Source organism: Carassius gibelio, chromosome B16 (genome assembly GCF_023724105.1).
Source record: "Carassius gibelio isolate Cgi1373 ecotype wild population from Czech Republic chromosome B16, carGib1.2-hapl.c, whole genome shotgun sequence".
NCBI classification, from domain to species: domain Eukaryota; kingdom Metazoa; phylum Chordata; class Actinopteri; order Cypriniformes; family Cyprinidae; genus Carassius; species Carassius gibelio.
Genome location: NC_068411.1, coordinates 22,724,388 through 22,744,175, shown reverse-complemented (window position 1 = coordinate 22,744,175; position 19,788 = coordinate 22,724,388). Strand labels below are relative to the sequence as shown.

The 19,788-nt window shown below is 35.8% G+C and overlaps 1 protein-coding gene across 3 annotated transcripts in view; it reads left to right on the top strand.

Annotated features, from left to right (window-relative positions):
• Positions 1-11,228: 11,228 nt before the first annotated feature.
• Positions 11,229-19,788, top strand: part of LOC127974792 (transcription factor HIVEP3) — a 72,941-nt gene continuing 64,381 nt past the window's right edge. For 2 of the 3 annotated variants that reach the window (XR_008157362.1, XM_052578308.1), the window contains exon 1: positions 11,239-11,503. The gene's annotated coding sequence lies outside the window, so the exon portion shown is untranslated. Of the gene's footprint in view, positions 11,504-19,788 lie in introns of all 3 variants that reach the window. The other variant, XM_052578310.1, reaches the window with a different exon arrangement.

The window sequence follows — 19,788 nt, the reverse complement described above, 5'->3', positions numbered from 1 at the left end:
AGGGTTCTGCAGAGAATATACAGTAGGCTATGTTTATAAAACGCATTCTATTTTCTAAAAGAATTATAATGTTTATAGCTATTTGGATGAGTTTACTGTGAACTTGCTTTTAGGTCTCAAATCTGATATGAAACACCTTTCATAATCAAATTAGCTCCAGATAAATAAAATCAAGTCTCTCCCTATTATTATTATTATTATTACTACTATTACCATTTTTATTATTGAACATTTAGGGTCAATTTAATTATTATTATTTTTTTTTTTTTTTTCAAATGAACGATTGTGTGACACTGAAGACTTGAGTAATGGTGCTGAAAATTAAGCTTTGCCCTCATAGAAGTAAATTACTTTTTAAAAGATGTTAAAATAGAAAACGGTTACTTGAAAGTGACGTAATATATTAAATTTTTAATGTTACATGCAGCATTGTTGAGCATAAGACACTTCTTTCAAAATCTTACTGACCCCCAACTTTTAAAAAGTCACATTCCTGAAGTTAAATTGTTTGCGAGTTTCATTCTGACTTAAAATCAAAGAGAGTTAGAGGATTGAAATAGCCACAGCTATATTTTACCGAACAGCCAATAAGGAGAGATAATAATGACTCTGATGCTGAGTAATAAAGACAGAGAGCTAATGTGTGTTTGCAGAGATAAAGCATCCCAATTAGCAAAGAGATATTGACTGAAAGCGCTGTAGGACGTTACTTTTGATCCACAGAGCTGCTGTGTCACAGAACTCTCTCTCAGCTCAGCTACCAGAATATAGAGTTGATTTTGGCTGCTGTAGTGGAGTGTAACATTTCACATTGTCTTTGTCCCCATTTTAATCAGGTCTGTCGCGCAGCTGATGCCAGAAACCTTCGGTTTCTTCTTGTTAGAGTTCAGCATCTTGGGACTCTGCCTAGTATGGGACAGAGGTTCTAAGAAATATGTACTTGGTGCCAACTCAAAACCGCTTGAAAACACGGTCGGAGAATAATAAATGTGTCCGGGAGGGTGTGTTTCTCTCTTTCTGCTTTTCAAATGGAGCTTTGCAGCTGTCCAGTGCAGGAACTATGCGTCTTTCTCCATGCCAGACTAAAACAAACCTCATATGAGATGAAATCAGAGTAAGACTGAAGCATTTTTCTATGTTTTTACTATTAGAATGACAAATGACAAATGTCCATTTAATGATGCCTCAGAATTAAATTCTACAGGAAAAACTGCTTTGCTGGTCTTAAATGGTTTATGATAGTCTCCCAATCCTGCAAACCTGGTGTTTAGATGGGTGGCCAATTGGTCTCACAGCTTGAACCCTCTAAAGCAGAAAACAAATCAGAGGTTTAAGCTGGTTTAACATGTCATTTGATTTATTTTTTGTATTTTACAATACTGTACCTCTGACCCCCAAAACTTTGGGGTCAGCAAGATATTTTTAGAAAGAAAGTATTATTTGTATTCAGCAAGGATGCTTAAAAAAATATCAAAAGTGACAGTCAAGTCTTATATTGTTGTAAAAGTGTATAATAAAAAAATGCTGTTCTTTTGAACTCTCTATTTATAGATATCAAAACCAAATATTAAAAGAATAAAAATGCATGTTTTATTAGCAACAGTTCAGCGTATTAGAACTGGATTAATGGCTTCTGAAAATTCAGCTTTACCAGAATAAATTACATTTTAAAATGGATTTAAAAAGAAAGCGGTTGTTTTAAATTGTAATAATATTTATGTTTTTATTCTATTTTTGATTTTTTTTTAAATGCAGCCTTCGTGAGTATAATAGATTTCCTTCAGAATCAAAAACCATACCAACCTCAAACTGTTGAAAAATGATGTATGTCTTTCCTGTTTTCTCCTTTAACATTTTAGAAACACCAACCTAATATGGTTAGCTGGTATTTCTGGCTGGCCAGCAGGTTTATTTGAGGAGTTTTGGGTGCTTTTTAGCTTAGGAGACCAGTGTTAAACAGCTAGGACAAGCAAACCATGCTGTTTATTCATCAGGGACATTGTTGAGGTTTAAGCCTGTGTAATGCAGTGTTCTACCCTGAATTCTGAAGTAATGTGTTCTCACTGTATCATTTCCCAGCCCACTCTTCATCTAAAGGCTTGTGTTGTTCTCTCAGAGCTGCACTCATAATATCTTATTGCTATATGAGAAACAAACTTTGGAAGAAGCATAAAAGAAAAATAACTCCCCTCATCAATTCATATAAACTACTTACTCCTGTCTGGAAACTCTCCATCTCTGGCAGTCTTGCCTAACAATGAACAAGGGAGAGAGACACATCAACAAAATGATCTCACTCCCTCAGCACCAGCACACACACACTGACTCAGCAGGGCTGCAGGATGTTCTGTCTCTGCTTTGACCCACTCTGCTCATGAGCTCCCAGAGCTAGACTGGTAAGTGTATCTCCAAGGATCCCTTTAACCCAGTGTGAAATCACAATGCTGATACATGGCCCGCTGTCAGTGGGATGTGACGTGCAGTTGTGTATTATAACAACATCAGTTTTGCTAAAGAAATTCTGCATTGGTCATTGTCATCAACATCAGTGTATATTTTAAGTTTTCACAAACCAAACTGATGCAGAGTACCATAGTATGTTATTCTGTTTGATCATCTGAACAACCAAAATAACTGTACATTTTATATCTTTCTATTTTATTCTATCTGTCTAGCTGTCTGTATCTATGCATGTATGTCTGTCTGAGTGTCTACCTGTCTGTCTCTATCTGTCTGTCTATATCCATCTGTCTGTTTACCTATCTGTCTGTCTGTATCCATCCAGCTGCCTTTCTATATCTCTGTCAATCTGTCTGACTATATCTGTCTGCTTGTATCTATTCATCTATCTGTCTTTCTATCCGTCTGTCTGTCTACCATCTATCTATCTGTCCGTCCGTCCGTCCGTCTGTCTACCTATCTGTCTGTATCTATCTATCTATCCATCCAGCTAGCTGTCTGTCTGTATATCTATCTGCCTATCAATATCTATCTGTCTGTGTCTATCTATCTGTCTGTCTGTCTCTCTGTCTCTGTCTGTCCATGCGTCTGTCTGTCTGTCATTATCTGTCCGTCCGTCCGTCTACCTATCTGTCTGTATCTATCCATCCATCCAGCTAGCTGTCTGTCAGTATATCTATCTGCCTGTCTGCATCTGTCTGTCTGTCTGTATGTTTGTACCGGTCTCTCTGTCTGTCTCCCTGTCTTTGTCTATCGTCCGTCTGTATTTACTGTAAACGTATTTACCCACCCAATAAACTGTGATTGTTCATGTATCAGTCAGATGCCCCTTTCGTGTCTAAGCGGATGGTTTACTCCAGGATAAGCTGCAGTAAGATCTATTGATTGGCTTTGGGCGGCTACTACGTTCCTAACATGCTCCAGGACTTACACCACAAGCAGAAAGAAGTTTTAAAAACAATAATTTTATTTCCTGGGAGTCTTCTGTTTTTATGTGACCATTTGAGTCAAAAAAAAAAAAAAAAAACTAGATGTAACTGGTTTTTCGAAGAAAAAAAATTTGAGAGTAGAAAAAAAAATCATTTTGAGAGTAACTGTACTCAAAGTGGCAGGCGCTGCTCTTATAGTAAAAAATGACTGAAAGCGGCTGTCAGAGGTGTAATTGCATTCTAAGTGTAAAACCCAAGCACATTGGATTACACGGCAGTATGTTGCAAAGCTAATTGAATTTTGGTCCTGCTGGCACATGTGTGCTGGAAACATTTACCCAACATTACCACCCATTAGACTCCACACAACCCAGAGTCTGGCAGCATAGTGGAAAAGGATTGTGATGCCTTCCTGCAATGGTGGATTTATTTGCTCTGAATCCCAAGAGCAACCGCCTCTAGCTTTTGCTGCACTATGCAAAAATGCTACATTAATTATCCACATGTGCATGTGACAAGAGCCACTTCTTAGGGATTATAAAGGTCATAAATGAAAACAAAAGAATACATTTGGGACAATATGAACTCCATGTAATGGGGAAGATGTACGTGGTACTTTAAGAAATGGACAGTGAAATATCAAATACTACAAGGATGATGGTGTACATTACCAAACGCGTGAGATATGTTGCAATCTATTGATTTTACTCTAGCTATTACGTTGCATGTGTATCAAAATCAAATATTTACACACAAGATATTTGGGGTCATATATAATATCTCGGGTCCTTTACAGAAAGTACTTTGGAAGTATAATGGTTTTATCAGTCTTGCCATTGTTAACTAAAACAAAAATGAAACTGAAACTATGAAAATTTTTGATTTGTTAATCATTGAAAAATGTTCATTTAAATAAAAATTACAATTAAATATAAATATTAGATGAAAAACTTCAACCTAAAAATATGTTATATTAAATAAAAAAGAAATGTCACCATGGTAAATAGCTCAAATTAAAATAGATTTAACTTGAAGTACTAAAGTTTCTACAACTAAAACTGAAATAAAAATAAATTAAAGTGCCAAATACAAACAAACCTACTAAAACTTAAACTAAAGTAAAAAAAAATAAATAAACTGAAATTATAGCTGAAAAACTATACAAATTAATAGTATAAAATACAATTATATAATACATACCTAAACCTGAATATAAACTGAATGTTGGGGACTTAATTTTTACCAAATTAAAAAAAAAAAATTAAAAAAAAAATTCTATAATATAACAGTCTTGGACTCTTTGACCCTACTGTCTGCAATGGTATTGAATAATTTCAGAGTAACAGTATTGCCGTTGTATGTACTGTACATGCCCCCTAAAAAAATTCAACCTATAGTAATACCAAAATACTTTTTTTGTAAGCAATAGCTTGATTATTTAATGCATTACTTTTAACATTAACCAGCTGATAGTATCCTCTTCCGAATGTTTTCTTTCACTCCTGCATTATCTTTGACTCTCTTTGTGTTCTTGCAGCAGGCAGCATTGTTTCTCTCTGTCTCACTCTCCATGTCTCTGTCTCTCGCTCTCTTTGGCAGGCTGCTGTGTGCCGTGCACAGGCACAGGCCGGCTCTGTGGGGAGGCTGATCTAGTTATATAACAGTCGGTGCAGCCGTTGTCTGCTGGAAGAAGAGCATGCAGGCATCCCTGTTACATAAGCCTGTTAGGATCATATTGTCACACTGTGGAGCATCCACAATACAGTGTCCTTGCTACTGTGCTTCTCTCTCTCACTCTCGCTCTTGGGAAAGAAAAGCCGACAAAAGGGTGGTCCAGTGCGGTTCAAAGAGCGTAAACTTTGCAATCACGCTTCGACCAATCAAAGCAGACCTCTCTGCATTGCCTAAACGACCTAAACCCCCCACCCACACGGCTGTCACGCACCTCACAGCCTCACGCCCAGTCAGGTGTCCTGCTTGACTCAGGCGAGGACGGCGGCTGTCATGACGATGGAGCCAGCAGCCCTCTCGTTCTCCATGGGGAGTCTGAATGACAGTGGCATGCAGTGACAGGATCAGGCAGCAGCGGGCAATGACTCATCATCTGAATGCCAGGTGAACTTTACCGGACACTCAAGAGTCTCCAGGAGTCTGTCTAAGCCTTCTAAATACACACCGCTGGCCCCACTGAGTTGTTGAGCAACTCACCTTATCTCTCCACTAATTTTAGAGCCAACACGTTGACCTATTCAACAGCAAGACATTCAGTCCGACATTATCGTGGCATCACTGGACATTACGGTGAGAAACCGAACAATAATGCGCTGGTTTTATCACGCAATGTTGATCTAATTGACCCCATGGTGGCCTTCTTACGTTTTCAAGTTTTGCTAGTTTTCACTCAGTTTCTCAAGCAAAACTTTTGTGCTTCCTTAAAAGTAATTTGACTCTTTTGAAATAAATATTAAAAAGAATAATAACACGTTAGAGGCCCGTAACATTTTTGTTAATTGAAACACAGCTGAAATAAACTTAATTCAAAAAATAAACAAAAACCTATTTAAAAAAGGTAACTTGGATTGGTAGCGTACTAAAATGACTATAATATAATATAATATAATATAATATAATATAATATAATATAATATACAGTGGGGCTCGAAAGTTTGGGCACCCCTTGCAGAAACTGTGAAAATATGAGTAATTTTCAAATAATAAGAGAGATCATACTAAATGCATGTTATTTTTTATTTAGTACTGTCCTGAGTAAGATATTGTACATAAAAGATATTAACATTTAGTACATAAGACAAAAACATTGCTGAAATTATTAAAATAACCCCACTCAAAAGTTTGGGAACCCTTGGTTCTTAATACTCTGTGTGGTCACCTGATGATCCTCGACTGTCTTTCTGTTTTGTGATGATTGTGCATGAGTCCCTTGTTTGTTCTGAACAGTTAAACTGAGCAGTGTTCTTCAGAAAAATCTTTAAGGTCCTGCAGATTCTTCAGTTTTCCAGCATCTTTGCATATTTGAACCCTTTCCAGCAGTGACTTTATGATTTTGAGATGCATCTTATCACACTGAGGACATTTGAGGGACTCAAACACAACTATTTAAAAAGATTCAAACATTCACTAATGCTCCAGAAGGAAACAAGATGCATTAAGAGCTGGGGGGTGTAAACTTTTGGAATTTGAAGATCAAGGTAAATTGTACTTAATTTGTGTACCGGGAAACATACAAGTATCTTCTGTTGCTTACGAAGGGCAGAACTAAATTTAAAAAAATTATATTTCAACAAAATAAAACAAATTTGGCCATCTTCATCGTGTTCAAAAGTTTTCACCCCCCAGCTCTTCATGCATCTTGTTTCCTTCTGGAGCATCATTAAATGTTTGAATCTTTTTAAATAGTTGTGTTTGAGTCCCTCAAATGTCCTCAGTGTGATAAGATGCATCTCAAAATCATAAAGTCACTGCTGGAAAGGGTTCAAATATGCAAAGATGCTGGAAAACTGAAGAATCTGCAGGACCTTAAAGATTTTTCTGAAGAACACTGCTCAGTTTAACTGTTCAGAACAAACAAGGGACTCATGCACAACCATCACAAAACAGAAAGACAGTCGAGGATCATCAGGTAACAGAACACAGTATTAAGAACCAAGGGTTCCCAAACTTTTGAGTGGGGTTATTTTAATAATTTCAGCAATTTTTTTGTCTTGTGGACTAAATCTTAATACCTTTTATGTACAATACCTTACTCAGGACAGTACTAAATCAAATATAACATGCATTTAGTATGATCTCTCTTATTTTTTGAAAATTGCTCGCATTTTCACAGATTCTGCAAGGGGTGCCCAAACTTTCGAGCCCCACTGTACTGTATATGGTGACCTTCTTACGCATTCAAGTTTGTACACACTTTAATGCCTCATAAAATTGGACTCTTTTGAAATAAATATAAAAAAGAAGTTACAAGTTAGAGGCCCAGCAGGGATACAGTTGAACTAACAGTAAATTGAATCTAAAACTATCAAAAAACATTTCTGTTGACTGAAATAGAACTGAAATTAAAAAAAACTTAAAAACCTATAAAAAAGGTAACTTCACTTGGTAGTGTAAAATGGCAAACACTAAAATATATATAAATGAATAAAAATTATATAAATTAACATTGATTTACAGTGAATAAAAAATAATAAAAATGAGTTACACATAACAAACAAACAAAGTAAAAATCTAATTAAAATATTAATAAATACTGTAATATTATAAAAATCATCTTAAAATAACACTGAGTAGGATCAGATGTCTTTTGATGGTATTTGGTATACAGTGGAGTCCAAAAGTCTGAGACCACATTAAAAGTCTGCTATTCAAAATCTTTGGGGAATTTGAAAATTATTATTATTATTACGCATTCAAGTTTTTCTAGTTTTTGCTCAGTTCCTCAAGCACCACTATTGTGCTTCCTTGAAAGTAATTTGACTCTTGTGAAATAAATATAAAAAAAGCATAATAATAGGTTGGAGGCCCAGCAGGCGTAGAGTTTGGAAAGCTATATTTATGCTCAGTAATTAAACTGTCCTTGGGGTATCGACCCAGCACTGTATTTGCATCTGTTAAACAAAGCATTCCTTTGTCAACCGTTTGTCATATGGTAGTCAGGGTGACTGTGTTTAGATTCATAGAGTGTTGTGAATACTATAGTATATTCAGAGACAAACAACAGAACAGATACCCAAGCTTCATTGTGTTGCGTTGAACTCAACTCAACACGGTCTGGGAATTTTTGAAGGCTAAAAGGTGGGTCAATGAGGAAGAAATCTGTTTGGAAATATAGATCCAAGGGAAAAGACAACTTATTCCCAACAGGTATGGTGTGGCTTTGAGCTTTTTAGCACTTTTTTTCTCGGGAATTGGTATACAAAGGGTTTTGGAAAGTTTGGGGAAAACACTGAGTGATAATTTGCTACATGGGTCTGTTTTTATGGTATGCTTGGGAATAATCACACTTTCCTGGGAGTTTAATAATGTTCTGGTTTACTTTTCCTCCATGCCCCTAGGAAAGGGTTAAATGAATTAAAGTCCACACTGATGGTTAACCCCATTAAAAGTCCCCATGTGGGCCATGCTACCATTAGTGCAACTGAGAAGCTTCAGTCCCACTAAAGAGTACAACTGAGTCAGGGAATTGTGGGAATTGTGCTGACATATGCAACCCAGTATGCATCCCCCAGATGGGCCAACTCATGAAACACTTGCCCTGGATGTGTTAAGGCATTCTAACCTTAATATTCCATAAAATATGTGACTATGATTACAGTTAAATCAGTTTAGCTGATATTCCACAAACAATTAGAAGTGATGTCAATTATTTTAAATTATTAGGAATACTGTCAGGGGCGTCGCTAGGCCCTTTTTAGGGGGGCTTCAGCCCCCCTAAACTTATGCCCAGCCCCCCTAAAAAATTATTTGATTAATTAATTAGTGATCGCTTCAGTCCCCTTTAAAAACTCATTTGAAACGGTGGAAAGCTGCATCAAGTTCCGGCTCCTCCCCTGATCTGAGTCTGCACGGATTCAGCGCGTTTTTCAATCCACAGGGGCGCCGAGCAGAGCGAACATCAGAGAGTACAAGGTGTGTGTGTGTGTGCGTGTGTGTGTTCTCGCATCCAATACCAATACGTCTTCGCTGCGTTCACCTTCAGCCTTTATCACGGTGTGACAGTTGTTTTTTCTTCCAACAAAAATGAAGCGATTAACACCCATGAAAACATACTTTAGAAAACGATCATGATTTATTTTAATTTACTTTTCAAAATTCAAAACATATTATTGTGTATTTCGGCATTACATTATGCTGCCATTCACAGAAATGATTAAAGACACACATCATTGTCTGAAAGCACTAAATGTCACAGAGAGAGAAACATCATGTGGAGTTATTTTGTTTTGTATTATTAAATATGATTTTGTATTAAGTAATAATGAATCATTAGTGTATCATGATACATATATTAGAGTAAGAGTTTTTTTTTTTTTTTTTAAGTGATTGATTTATAGAAGTGGCAAATTGATAATGGTGTTATTTTTAATAAATAGAAATAAATATAGAACAGATTAAACATATTGCCAATAGACAATTACATTAATACATGTTTTGTCTATATTCTTAATGAATATTAGCTGGTTAGTTAAATGATTTGAAATGAAATAAATTTCCAGGGGCTGACTTGATGTATAACCAACCGTATTGTTGATTATAAAGGCTAAAAAGCTAAAAATTAATAATAATAATAATAATAAAATATAATAATTTATTTTTCATTGTAGATGGATATACAACATTTTTTTGTCGTGCGGGAGTAGGTCTGCAAATGAGCAACAGTCAGGTGAGAATAGAACAGACAGCCTCACATACACAATACATTCCCAAGATTCATTGCAGTCATTGAACCCTTATGTTGTTTTAATTTTCTGCCAATTTCCACGTACATTTCATAAGAAAAAGCTGTGGTATCATCAAAGGATAAACATGAATGTCCTAATACTGAATCAGGATGTCTTTATTGTAAAAATCTACATTCCCAATTCAAAATTTTCCAGTGACTGGTCACATCTAAAAAACTGTATTAGTTTTTTTTTACAGTGTTGTATATGGCTCAGTCAGTACTCCTACTCCCATATATGAAATACAGGGAATACAATGGAATAGTGGATTGCAATAAGGTTAGTAGTATACAACCCTACCCTAATAGTCAAATAGAATTTTTTAATCATACCCTTATTGGGGGCTGAGCCCCCCTAAAATCAAAATCTTAGAATCGCCCCTGAATACTGTACACATGGAACACAAAACCAGTCATAAGGCTCTTAAAAAAATTTTTTTTACACATCATCCGCTGATTAAATTTATAATTTATAATACATTTTTATATACATACATACATATATATATATATATATATATATATATATATATATATATATATATATATTGAGAAAATCTAATTTAAAGTTGTCCCAATTTAAGTTCTTAGCAATGCATATTACTAATCAAAAAGTAAGTTTTGATATATTTATGGTAGGAAATTTACAAAATAGCTTCATGAAACATGATTTTTACTTAATATCCTAATGATTTTGACATAAAGGAAAAGTAGATAATTTTGACCCATAAATTGTATTGTTGGCTATTGCTACAAATATACTCATGCTACTTGTGACTGGTTTTGTGATGCAGGGTCCTGTGTGTGTGTGTGTGTGTGTGTGTGTGTGTGTGTGTGTGTGTGTGTAAGTGTGTTTGTGTTTAATAAAATAAATAAAATTAATTAAAAAATGATTATTTGATTGTATTGATTGTAAATATTATCTACACAAATCATATCTACTCATCCTCGTATTGTTAGAAACCCATATGATGGAGACATCATTCTGCATTGTTGCATTTTGCAAAAATATAATACTGCATAAAGAAAATAGCAAATCAATTAGACGTTAAGAACAACATGCGGGTGAGTAAATGATGACAGAATTTTCGTTTTGGGTAAACTGCTCCTTTAAAATATTAATATATACAAAAATATACAGGAGAAACAAGACAAACGCAGGAATATTGATTGTTAAAAATATAAACACACAACTTTTTCAGGGTCCCCTTGAAATGTAGAATACCGGGACAAGGAATTTTTGGAATGTTCCATGACGTCACCTCGCAGTGGCTGACAGCGAGGAGGGAGCTAAAAATTAAGGTACTTTCTTCGGCCAATGAGCGTCGCTGAAGTATACTACCTCATGATTATTAATCATCCCTAGAACTGAGAGCGTATGGGAGGGGGCGGGGCCCCCGGGGCGTCGCGTGCAGGGTGGTGTGGTGTGAATTGTTTGCGTTGCGCGACACTGTGGCTGTTGTTGTTGCGCTGATCAGCTGAACGCATGATTGCGCTTCTAGTTTGACAAGCAGGAGGGGAAGCCCTGTTGGCTCGCGAGCGTCCAAATAACACCGAGAGAGGCGTCAGCAGCGATTCCGTTTGACAAGCGATGGGATGCGGACCACGGCACGCTGCCCTGGAGAGTAAATGGCCACAGCAACGCCAACAGCTGTGTCAGGTATGGTCTAGCGTGTAAATGTTTTGTGTTTTACACATACGTCTTAGTCGAGACTGAATTAGTAAGCATATTTAGTAAGTATTTTCCGTTGTTGTCTATTAGGCAGTAATAACATTTTATGAAGTCTCTTAGTAAAACTTAGACGTGGCGTTTTGCAGGAATTAGCCTACTCTTTCAACTGAAATTCGTAGAAACTGTTACACTTTTCGTATTTTAAATATGAAGATTTACTTCCTGCAAACAATGCGGCACAATAGGAGTCAAATCAACTGGCTGGGTTTTTCAAACAAGTTGAGAAATGTAGCGCAAGCACACATTTTCAGTCCATGGTTTTGTCCCGACGGTCAGCCAAGAATAACGTTTTGCTACATTAGAGTAGCATGGCAAACCACTCACCGCAGGAATCTGACACTCTTTCCTAATTCTTGGAAATGACAGAACATAGACGGAGTCCCCTGTGTGTGGGGTATACAGGGAGCACTGGACGTTTGCTCACGGAGAAAAGATGCTTAAAGTAGAAGTTCACTCAAAAACTGCAAATGCTGTAATTATTCACCCTCTTGTTGTTCCAAACTCGAATTACTTTCTTTCGTGGAACACAAAGCGAGATATGAGCCGAGGCTTGATGTTAGGGGCTGACAGCCTCAGTACCCACTTCCATTGCATCTTTTTTTCATACAGTGAAAGTGAGGCTGTCATTGTTCCTAACATGTTTTAGAAATGTTTTGACCTCAAAATTTTTAATGAAAATGTCATAATTTGACACTTTATGCAGACGTATGCGGGATTTATTCAATCATTTCGTCCGATAAAACCCTGCCCCTTCAAGTTCATGTTCATCTGCCTCCACTTTTGAGTCACCTCTCAAAATCTTAATCTTAAGTTAATCGATTGCATGTATGTCACAATAAGGAAGAAAAGATATAACGCTACTTCTCTTTCATTGTGACTTTAACATCAACATTGGTTTAAAAAGTAATTTTATAGTGTGGGAGGTTTGCTGTGTCATAGTTATCTTATTGTGATCATATTTTATATTGTGATTTATATAATCATGGATATTAGTTGTCAACCAGGTGATTCATATCCTCACATGAAAGGCATGTTATTAGTTCATTCAATCAGTTTTGCTGGTGTCAGTGTTATCATGCATTTGAAGTATGTTCCATATGCACTGTTCTTGATGTCAGCATTTGATTCTGGCTGGTTTTGTTTGGAGTCAACTCTCTAATGTGATGCAAACAGTTCATATGACATAACATATCAAGTAACTTGAAAAACTTGGCTTGGTTTGCCTCCGACACACTTGGCTAGAGCTAGTTTCTTTTAATGCAGTGTGTAGTGGTGAGGAGGGAGAGCTTAATTATATTATTTTTGAGTGTATCAGCACAAAGCGAAGAACTCTGCGATCGAGACATGTTATTGCTTGAACTAGAGCTTGAGTAGAATCTGAAGGGAGGAACGGTGTTGGCCTCTTTCCGTTTTTATTTACCATAATGTCACAATTGTTTGAGTATATCATGAGCAACATTTTTTTTTAAAGATGGACAGTTTGTTTATCTGATACCCAGGAAAAATGTTTGCTTTTAGCCTGCTAATTTGGAGTTACACTGCAGTCTGCATTAAATAATCCATCTTTTTAAAACTTTAATCTTTCTTAAATGGAGTAGAGACTAAATTACTCATTGTCTCTGAATGGCACTATATGCAGCGCATTAAGTTAGTCCGCTTGTCATTTTCATTATGAATACTTGTTTGCAATTTGGAATATTTTTAAGTGATTTTTTGGCAACGGTGACTGAAAACTATGTGTTGCTAGCTGATGTGAGCAAACTTTCAGGTGTGATCATGGAAAATATTTATAACGCTTGGATGAATAGTTCACTCAAAAAAATTAAAGTTCCATCATTTATTTTAGTCCCCTTTATGTCATTCCTAACTTGTACGTATGCTGTTAATTTTCCCGTGGACTAGAAAATAATTTATTAAAATCTTGCAAATGGTCTTTTTTCCTTAAAAAAAAAACAGTTTTAGTGACCAAAGTTTGTAAACGAGTCAGTGATTGCATCAGAAGACGCATACCTAATTGCTTGGAGAATAATAGGTAATTTGAATTGAAATAATTACTTTTATTTTTAATAATATATTTTATGAAGTAATGAATGTAATCTGGATGTGCTACATTTTTTGTGTTGTCATTGTCATGTGACCTAATGTGTAGTGTCCGTTGTGGTGCTTCACTATTCAGAAATCTTCACAGTAAAGGTAGGCCATCTGGGTATTTTTGCATAATGTTTAATGAATGGACATGCAGCTCTTTCACATACTTTTTTAAATTACTATTTAGTAGGGAATTTTGCATATTTGGATGCAGCCATTCTGATTTATGAATCGTTCATTAGTCAGATTTTTTAACTGTATCAGTTTATTTGTTGAAAACCATTTGAGAATGCTTACATCACTACTATGCAAACTATAAAGTATATACTGTATATAGTTTGCAAAAAAAAATTATATAGTGGGCTGTACTGAATAGACAGTATTTATAAAACAATATAAGCAAATAAATACCTAGATAAATACTTCCATAATATAGCCTACTATTTCCACTAGAAATTTTTTTTTTGGAATGACATAAACATGAGTAAAGAAATTTTTAATTGCGTATCTTCCTTCTAATGGTTTTATTAGAAATGAGCATGGCAAGGTCCAAAAAAACATTTGTAACTTGTAGTCCAACTCTCTTTAAATCCACTGAGGTTGCCGAGGTTAACGGCCGTGTGTCGCCAGTAAGTGTGAGAGAATCTTTAATGACCATAGCATACCTCGTTAGGCAGGACACCGCAGCACCTGTGGTGTGCTCTAACCATCAGACTAATGAGCTGTTGGCGAAATTTCGTCTTGAAGTTTTCCCTGGCTTTAACTGCTCCATTTCCATTTCTTTCTTTCTTTTCCATGTAAAATGGAGGACATGAAAGATTTGTCTCAGTAAAACAATGCCATTGAAATTCACACTGTGAGGGGAAAAATAATGTTCTCTGCTGATGTTAATGTCCTTTGTTTCATGCCAGCATGCCACACGGGCACCATCAGTGGCGGATGGCATGAAGAGTTGTAGTTCTGAGGAAGAGCTCACTGGCCATTATCACAGTATGTGCCTAGTGCCTTGTCCTTATCAGCCCTCACGGCTTCTCTTTTCTCCTTTTCACATCATCCTCAAACGTGTTCACAAACAGAAATGCACTGGCTTTGACACCAAGTTCACCGCTTGCTTCTCCTCTGCCCACACTCTTTTAGCAAGTGGTGTTTTTATTTTTATTTATTTTTTTAATTAGAACAGGCTTTCTCTACCTTAGACAGGCTGCAGTAAAAATACTTTTACAATTTTGCTTGAATGCAGAGATAAATTCCTCCAAAATAACAATTCTTAAAAAATAGTGGTCCATGAAAAAAATTTGTTTTGATTTTGACACTGGTAACAAAAATGTTTTCTTAAGTTTTATTTTTAACTATAATATTCATGTTTAACAGGGTTACTTACTGTAAAAACTATCGCTGTACATAATATTGCAGTTTAATCATTTATAATGAGTTCTGACCAGTTTTTCCCAAGCAGAATGATATTGCAACATTTATCAAATTTGGTCAGTGTAAATGAAAAGACATTGTGTAGAAATGTAGAGTACACTTAACTTTAACACATTTTACTTTATTTAAATGCAAATTTCTCTATTGCATTAGACAGTAAAAGTTATAATAAAATCTGTAATTTTAATATTGTATTACATTTTTCAGTACCGGTATTTATATTTTCATAGACGTGCAATAATGTAAAAAATTCTGAATTCTTGATGCTATTTGGATAAACTGAAAAAAAAAATGGACTCTCTAAATATGGACTCTGGATGGTTTATATACAAACTGCTGGGTGGTTTGCAACGGTTTACATTTTGTTTAGAAATGTTCCAAATATCTGAAATGTAGGAAAGTGTTCTTTAGGGACACCGTATCAGCAGTGCAGTAGGAAAACAGAATCATCATCCTGTCAGGTATGTTATTGCAGATAGATAAGAACTTAGCCGTTATCTTAAACAACCCAAACTGATTAAATTCCCAGTCATCACAGCACACTGTTCCCTACTGAGGGTCCTCCAGTGACATACGGCAGCCTGCGAAGAGAGGAGAAATGAATGGGAATGTCTGGAAAGGGCAGCAGGTGCTATAATTCCACAGTGAATGAGCCTGATATCCCTCGTCGCCCATCAGTCAGGGACTCACTCTGTGTTTGCCATGCCACAGGGAAAAATGTCACCTGAATGTTCACTCCCTGCTCTTTGATTTACTGCCTGATGAGTAGCAAAGCTCTGGGAGATCCACTGATCATTGGGTTTTCATTTTTTTCTCCTCCACCTTTCACATCCACCAGTGCTGAGCATTTTACTCCTGTTTTCAGTAGCAGGAAATTACAATCTTCTGTTTTCGCTTTCAGAAGAATGTGATGCCTCTGGTGTAGTAATGTAATGGCAAGAAAGACAGGAGGTGATTGTCACCATAGTCTCTAGTCTGGCACCTCCCTCATGTTGGCATCCTGTTTATGAAAGCATTCCTGCTGCTGGAGAAGCACATATAGTGTTGGGCCAAAAATCTGAGAACAAAGCTAAAACTATTTTACATTTTAATTCAATGATCAAATGTATTTTATATGGTTGTTTTAAAGAAAAACTAAATGTAATATTTAATTAGCTTTTACTTTTATATTTCCAGTTACCTCTCTGCAATTTTAGTTTGTATTAGTAATTTAGTTTGTTTTTTTATTTTTCTATTTATTTTTTATGAATTTTAACATTCAATTAATAAAAACTATTTTTAATAGCTTTAGTTTTAGTAAACAATGACAACACTGACTTCCATTGATAAAGTGATAACATAAATAATATAATTTGCATGTATCATACAATTTGAATATATTATATTTAACATACAATTTATGAAAATGAGAAAATATTGCAAAATGTTTTGTTCAGCTAATATAATATAATAAACATTGAATTTGTTGAATTAGAAAATACTTCTTTTGGATTTTGGACCCTACTGTATTTGCATGATGTGTATTGCATGTATCACCAGTTGTCTTTTTCTGTTTCCTTTGAGAATTTAATCCACTTTTGGTCAGTCTACCCCAATAGACGCCATTTATGCATAATTACTGTACACTTTGGTGTAAATAAGCATGTGTGCCCACAGGTACAATGGGTTAATCATTAGTCCTTCCACAACAGTTCCACATACCAGTTTGGGTGCCGTCACATACTTTACTTTCCACATTCCAATTACTCTCTCTGCATCATACTTTAACAAGTCAATGGCTTTAGCTTCACAATGCATTACATTAATGAGATTTTGTGTTGATCTTCTGGGTTTCAGAGTGTTTGAAAGCATATTTTCAGTTTATAGTTTTTGTATTGTGTTGGAAGATTTCTCTTCTTGGTTCAGCCTTGATAATAATATTTAAGGAATAGTTCACTCAGAAATTAAATTTAATTAATTACTCACCCTCAAGGCATCCTAGGTGTATATGACTTTCTTCTTTCAGATAAATTCAGTCGTTATATTACTAGAGTTATATAGAGTTATATTACTTAACTTGGACCTTAGTCTGACCAACTAAAGCATTTATATTATTTAACTCGACACATAATAAATCATAGTCTTTGATCTTTCAAGCTGTTTAATGGCAGTCAGCAGGTGTTGCAGTGCATCAGTCCAAAAGAAGTTAAATAAAAAGCCACACAAAAAAAAAAGTGTCTCACACGGATCCAGGGGTTGAACAAAGGTGTCCTATAGCGAATCGATGTGTTTTTTAAAGAAAAATATCCATATTCAAAGCGTAATAATTACTTTAATGTAGCTTGCACCAACAGTTGTACACAGAAGCAGCTCTAAGAGGATGATATATGAGGTCGGCAGAGAAAACAGGAGTCTCATGAGAAAACCAATGTTTGTTAACAGGAGCAAAGGAAGCAAAGTTTCCTTATTTTAGCAGAGGAAAACCTCTCTCCTCTTGGCTTATAATGAAATCCTCCCGTATTCTTCTTTACAAATCCTTGTTAGTGACCGTTGTTTTGTTTTGATCTCTTCACTTTTTATTCCATCTTCATCACTTCTTCATGCGCAAAGCTAACCTCATACGTCATCGGCCCGGAAATGCTTCCATTCACAACAGTGAGCACAAGCTAGATTAAATGTATTATTATAGGGCTGCACGATATTTAATGTGCATCTTGTCAGTAAAGCCGGTTCTGTAATCAGCGGTAAATCTCCATCACCTGAGCATTTACTTCTCCATGTGAAACCCCACAGGTGATGGAGCCTTACAGCTGATTACAGAACCGGCTTTACTGACAAGATGCGCATTAAATTTTGCATGTGATTTATTCGCATTAAACCAGAACTAATTTTTACACTGTTTGAATCGTTCCCTATCGTCTACGTTTTGCATTACGTATTACGTATTGCATTACATTCAAGACTGACACGGAAGAGAAGAAATTGTTGAATTTTTTTGTCAATTTTTTGTTATTTGTGCACAAAGGTATTCTTATACCTTCATACAATTAAGGTTGTCTAGGTGTCTATGACTATTTTAACAGTGCAAACGAACAACAGAAAACCTTTGGAGTGCAATCGGGGTGAGTTTGCTTTATGCCTTAAATGACTCATGATTTTAAATTGCATCATTCTATGCACAAACCTTTAGTCGTATCATTTAGCAGTGTCTTCATTGTGCAAAATTTGGGTCAGGTGTTTGTTTGCGCTATGCAGTTGTTAAACATCATCTGGCATGATCCCAGGGAACTTTTGGCTACCACTGCTGATGAGGGTTGCATTTCCTTGTCTGGTACTGGCAAGGATGGCCAGCTCCCGCATTGCAAATAACTATGAGCAGCATATCCAACACTAATGACAGTCTAAACAATAACACATCATTGCTTTCTATATTTTGTGTTGCATGTTTATTAAAGCAGGCAGACATAGATCAGGAATTATAGCTTAGGAGTTAATGAAGTAGGAGCAATCATTCCTCACTCTTCCCTCAGGTCCCTTGTTATTGTATTACTGGTGTTTTTTAATGGTTCATATTTTGTCCTGCAGTTTCACATCATCAAATGGCTCCCGTTTGTCAGAGGATATCATAGACCATACCCCCAAAAAATAATTCTATTGGCAAATGTAAAATCATCACCGCTCCTGCAGTGTAGTGACAACCAACTAAGCTGTAACAACTTAATAATATTAAAGGAATAGTTCCAAAAATGAAAAACTGATGAAAATTTACCCCAAATCTGTTCCAATGAGGAAACAAACTCATCTACATTTTGGAGAAATTTAACATTACATTACTTGCTCACCAGTGAATCCTCTGCAGTTTATGGGTGCCATCCAAACAGCTGATCAAAGCATCACAAGTAATCTGCATGACTAATGTAAAATAATTAATGTCTTGTGAAGCGAAAAGCTACATGTTTGTAATAAATTCATCAATAAAACATTCTTCAATTCCTTTAAGCATTGTCAAATTTTTGCCAGACTATAATGGAGATACTTGGTGTTTTATGTGTTTTCCCAACAGTAAATAAAATTTAATGTGGAAAGTTTGGTGTGAATTTGACTTAAAAAAAAGTTAAAGATTCATTACCACAACTCATTATACATTTTTATTATACCAGTGGATAGATCTCTTGCTCAGTTGACCCTTATGTAGTCTGCATATAAATATTTTGGTTCAAGGACAGAATTCAGTCCAATAGGGTTTTTGGATTGATGTACTTTGGAATAGCTTCCAGACTGACTTTGTTAACTGTCACAACGTTACCCAAAAGTAACTTTTCAGTTATTTAGATTAGCTACAGCTGTGAGATTTGCTGGAGTGCAAAGACATTTGTCTGATGGGCTTTTGTCCGATGTTTGCGGTCTACTTGCATAATTATTGATTGGTCTGAAATGGATCGTATTGAACGGGAGGAAAACACTTGGCTCTTTCAGGTCTACACTGTTGTACTGTGATATTTTAAACTGTCTTATCTTGTCGCTCTTAGGGTCAAATGTATACAATTTCCCAGAATCTGAGTGCTGACAACCAGGATCGGCTCTTGACTTCAACGTCATACAGAAATAAGATTCTCTACCCCAAGGAAAGCCGATCCAAAATCTCTAAGACTTCTCCGCCTCTTGTCATTTTCTCCCTGAAAACATGTGTATCTGCATGTGTCTTCACGCTTGGCCAG